Source organism: Anastrepha obliqua, chromosome 4 (genome assembly GCF_027943255.1).
Source record: "Anastrepha obliqua isolate idAnaObli1 chromosome 4, idAnaObli1_1.0, whole genome shotgun sequence".
Classification (NCBI taxonomy): domain Eukaryota; kingdom Metazoa; phylum Arthropoda; class Insecta; order Diptera; family Tephritidae; genus Anastrepha; species Anastrepha obliqua.
In genome coordinates, this window is record NC_072895.1 from 115,101,726 (window position 1) to 115,107,213 (window position 5,488).

General features: G+C 38.6%; 1 pseudogene; it reads left to right on the plus strand.

Moving 5' to 3' along the window:
- Positions 1 to 1,441: 1,441 nt before the first annotated feature.
- LOC129244373 (putative nuclease HARBI1) lies at positions 1,442 to 2,591 on the plus strand (annotated as a pseudogene).
- Positions 2,592 to 5,488: the final 2,897 nt, after the last annotated feature.

Sequence of the window (5,488 nt, forward strand, 5' to 3'; positions counted from 1 at the left end):
CATTCACATTTTCATTCATGCATGATATCAAAGAAATACTTTTCTCTTTCTGACCAAGTGAATACAATGCGACCAGAGCGATCTGCGTCTTGCCACGGTATTCAGAAACAACACACAACTTTGAAATATTCAGGAATTCAATTTCAGAGGTTTTCTTTTCAGACATGTTCGACATTACGATATTTTTCTTGTCAATAGCGCTATGCGTAAGAAGTAAGTTTTTAATTTACCCCCGATGCCCTTGAAATTTGATGTGGCTTTATTGGAATTCATTTCAACCAGCTCTTTTGGGACAAATGACTCCTTTATGAAGCTAGCCGGACTACCGGTATCAAACAAAGAAAATATTTTATCATGAGTTGCATTTTATAGCTATTACTTACTATACTTACAAAATTAAATGCGCCAATGCCGTCTTCTTCTTCGGTTTCATCTCCGATGAATGCTACGTCATCTCGTCGTTTTAGTATTTTTGCAGGGTTTGGGCAAGACCGATGGTCATGGCCCATGCGCCAGCAACGGAAACAGGACCCGTCAGGCCGAAGTGGATAGGGACAGTTGGGTTCATGTCCCCATACCGTGAGCAATTAAAGCATAATATTGCATCAGTTTTCCCCTTTGTAATTCGCTGCCCTGTGGTAGACGGCTGTCTAGCAGCAGTTCCAGGAACGTCAGTTGCTGTGATTTTATGTTGGTGGCGATTTGCTAACGTTTTCAACTCCTCCAAAGTACGTGCCATCATTAGTATTTGTATGTTCGGGACCGAGTTACCCATGCCATCGATTATGAAGTCTATGACTTCCGTTTCCGCAATGTTGGCGCGCTTTGCCAAGGCCTGCATAGTCAATATGTAGCAATGCTAGCATTTTCTAGATTTCTTGCCGGTAATTGCTTTGTCGAACTCATTAATTAGTGCGTTTTTCAACGCATCGTAGTTTAATGCGGTGGTCGTCGACAAAAAGACTCGTGCCGTTCCTTTTAGCGAGCGGCGAAGTGCCAGGAGCTTGAGGTTGTTATCTGCCCCCGAGGAGTTCATTATTTCCTCGAAGTCGCGTATGAAGTGCAAGACTGGGTACGACACGTCATCCCCATTGAATTTCGGGAGGGCGTGCTCGATAACCCCGAAGTCAAGGTGGCGCTGATACGCGGTGAGGCCCCGGCGCTCGAGTTTTTCAATTTGGTTGACGAGATTCAATGTCTCAAGCCTCTTTTTCAGCGCGTTTATTTCTTCGTCTATTCCCCTGGTTTTTATCAAGTTTCCCTGAGTGATATTCATGAAGGTGGCAGTGTTGGCTTCAGCAGTTTCGTCAGAGGTGTTATTGGTATCAGAGTCAGCGGCAGTAGGGGCAGTAGTGGGGGTATGTTCAGAAACGCATTATAAATGCGCAGTAATTGCAGCGCTGGCAACACTGCCAATGTGACAAGTGATACAATTGATAGATTTGTTGACGATTTGCAAAAAGATTTGTTGCATTTATGAACGCGTTTTACACTAAAATGGAAGTATTATTGAGTTTAGTTGTTGACGATATATTTGAAGTAAAAAGTGATAGTTTTTTGCTAAATTTAAGAAAAAAAAGACGTGTAAAGCTAAAAAGAAGATCACATATAGTAAGATGTTCATTAAAACGAAAAATTCCCAAAAATAAATCTTTTTTTGAAACAATAAAATTGTTTCCCGAGGACGTATTTTATTCTCATTTTCGAATGAATTGGTCCACTTTTGAGGTAGTTTTTTTTTTTATTTTCATTGAATCAGCATTTTTTTAATTAAGTGTTTGAAAGCCGATTTAACCCCATTTTGGTCAACCGCAAGGACTGGTCGTTGCGGAAAATCTTTGGATAATTGTTTGTACGTAACATTATGGAAATTATGTAATAGCAGGGTCACTTTCCGACAGCGTTCGGATCGGTTTGGTATTGCGAAAGGAGCAGCACATTACCTGTTCAAAAAAAAAAATTAAAGTCCTCTGTGAATTGAAGAGCGAAATAAAATGGCCATCTGTTGAACAGCAGCAAACAATCATTACGAAGTTCGAAAACAGCAGAGAGAATCCGTTTCCCTTCGTAATTGGTTGTTTAGATGGAACGCACTTCAATATACCCACGCCTAGTGAAGATGCTATTAACTACTATGACCGCAAAGGGAAACATTCTGTCCAAATGCTGGTAAATTCTTCGAATATACTACATATAAGACTCACTTATTATTTAATACTTTATAGGTCATATGTGATAGTCAATTTCGTTTTTTGGATGTCTTTATTGGTTATCCAGGCAGCTGCCACGATGCTAATGTCTGGAGAAGTATCCCAGTATTTAATGGCATAACGTCCGGGCAGTTACAGCTAGCACCAGGTGCAATAATATTGGGTGATTCCGCGTATCCTATATCGAAATCCGTAATGGTTCCTTACAGAGACAACGGACACCTCACCAGGGAAGAAAAAAAATTCAACACTCGTCTAAGTTCAACACGCGTCTTTATTGAGCAAGCATTTGGAATATTAAAGAAAAAATGTAAGATTTTAAATCATATAGATATTTCAAGCCTTAAGGGCATATCTGATTATTTTAAGGGGGTCCTTTAGTTTCTCGTCTGTTTTTTTTTTTCGGGTTTTTCAATAATTTTTAACGGGCAAACGATCAAAATAATAAATCTCATTGTGTTCACATAATCTTTAGTAACATTTAAATGAGCTTTACAAATTTTTTGAAGACAAAATATATTATATAATAGAATAAAAGTTATAGTGGCCGACAAGAAGACATAAAGTAAAAGAGGTGCTTGACGGTGACCAAGATTGCGGCTGTTTGGCTTATCTGAAATCGAAAAACCAAACGACATTTTAATCTTCATATTTAAGACTATCGATTGAACTAGAATGAATTCTTAATTACAAAAATTAATTTTTGTATACACTTTTGAAAATTAAATTCTATTTTTTACTTATTTTTTCTTAATTTTTTCGCTCATAGGAAAAAAACTATCGAAGCAATCATGATAATCCTAGTTCAATCGCTGGCTTATAATATATTAAAGATGAGGTATATATTTGAAACAAGATCGGTTCAGTAGTTTTTGAAATATCGTGGTCACTATTTTGAAAAATAGTGTTTCGAGAAAAACGCGTTTCAAAGTTCGCGCATGTGATTTATAGTAAAAATTTCATCTTACCGTCAATCTGCTATGCCTGGACCATACAATAGGCCTTCCTCTTCTTCTTGGAAGTCACGCAAAGCTGCTCCTTCTTCCCTTTTGGCGATTCGGGCCTGTTTTACGACATCACTCGTGCGCCTTTCTGAACGGTCGATCCGAGAGCTATCACGCTGTTGCACGTATGTTTTAGCTTGTGGGCCGATTTTCACTCCCATGGTTTCTAAAGTCTTCAGGATAGATTCGAATCCTTCGTTGAAGATCATGACAGCGAGAAACGTGGCAATTTCAACGACTTTTGGCCCAGAATGAAGGTGCTTTGGAGCAAAAGTCCAGATTAACGAATTGATCGACTCATTATTATTTTGAGTTTCTGCTCCCAGGCATCTGCTTAACAATTCTTTTCTGGATAAATCCTCATAAATTGGTTTTATAGTTTTTTGAACTCATTCAGAAAGAGGCGGTTTATCGTGCTTGAATTGCTCAGCCTCTCCGAGAAACTCAGCTCTCCTCCATTTGCACCAACTAGATTCGCCTGCAGGGCAATTTTGATGCTGTGGATTGCTGTCTGTGGAAATCTTGTGATAGAATGTTCCCCAAATTGCCTTTCTCATTTCCTCAGTAGAATCTGGATGCCTCCGAATAGCTAATCCATTTGTCATCTCACCAATCAATTTCTCAGTGAGTTTTCCTGGACCTTTTCCACCAATGCCTTTATTAGATTTTTTTGCGTTTCGGAGCCTAGTGCCCATTCTCTTCTCAACGTGTCCAACACACTCTTTTTTTACAACAACAATATCTTTTCCATATGGTTCTGCCTTCAAAATACCGTTGAATGTCTTGCTGTCACCATCTCCTATGTATGTCGTATATCGAACATGATGTTTATTTACTGAACGAGAAAACATTTTCACAACTGCATCTGTTTCCATCTTCCCAGAACTTCCAGTATGATTTAGAGTACACTTTTCTTCATGATCAGCGAGCCATCCTGCATATTCAACTGGATCACTATTTTTTTTATTTTTCCACAAATTGCATCCAGCACAAAAACTACTCATTACACACGCATCAACAACTTTACCGGTGTACTTTGTAATTAAAGTTGAAACTCCGAATAAAGATGAAAATCCTCTTTTTTCCATGTGCCGTCTCCAGATACGGTGAATTCATTTTCTGCTTTTCCTTGTTCTCGAAGGACTTCCTTTTCTTGATCAACCGCAATCGACAACAATGTATCGAAAACCGCCGAAGAAGCTGAGTGAATATTTTCTAATATGGAATAGTACGTGTTCAAAGCAAAACCTTGTCCCATATCCATCAGTCCACAGAAAATTCTATAGCCTTCATAACCGACTCCCAACAAACGCATCACTAAAATTAAGCGACGATTTATTTCGTAGGCTTTACCAATTTTTGGACATGAATCTATTTCTTTTTCTTTCTCACACTTGCACCCCATAGAAATTTTAAAGCCCAATCCTCGTACATCACGTTGATGGAAATTCACCGTACTTTTGCACTCTTTACAAATAACTGCCGAAGAAATAGTTGTAAACACACTTGCGAAGTTCAAAATACAATATATCAAAGTCTGTTCAACGTTCACTTCTAAATTTTTATTTTGAACAAGTTTCTTCGCTGAAGCCGATGTAAACGACTTGTCTTGTTCAAAAGTGTGTCGGTTGCCTGCGAATCTTCTCTTTTTAGTTCGATCGTAAGGAGCCGGAGCGTCTCTACTTCCTTCCTTTAACATTTTAAAAATTATTTTCAAAAAATCAGGTGCGTGCCACTCGCAAGAGAAAATATACAGTACGCTTCGCAATTGCCACAGCAAAACTGAACTCTACTCAGGCCTAATTCACAGAAGGTTCAGAGAGCGGTTAGATTTAGGGATATCAATACAATGGTCAGTGTCGCTCGGCTTTGCGGAGCAGCGTTGAGCGCGCTAAGTATACCTGCTCCGTTCAAGGCCGTAACTTGTGAGCCACTTCGAATATCGAAAAATCCTTCAGCACATACTTTTAACACATGTTGTAAATGTGATTTATGAAAAAAAAAAATTCGATATTTTCGACCCAAGAAACTAGAGGACCCCTTAAGGAAAGACAATCCCTTAGACCATATTGATGCAATGGCACCACAGCAGCATGGCAACATAGAAGCTGCAAGATTCCCCTTTATGGTCCGCTGAGACGGATGATGAAAATGGAGTTGATAGAAGAAATTATTTAAAAACTCTTCTCCTCATAAGTAATGATTTAAAATCATGAACCTAATTTAATTTAATCGTAAATAGAATACTTTTTAATTTTTGTACTGAATTCATAA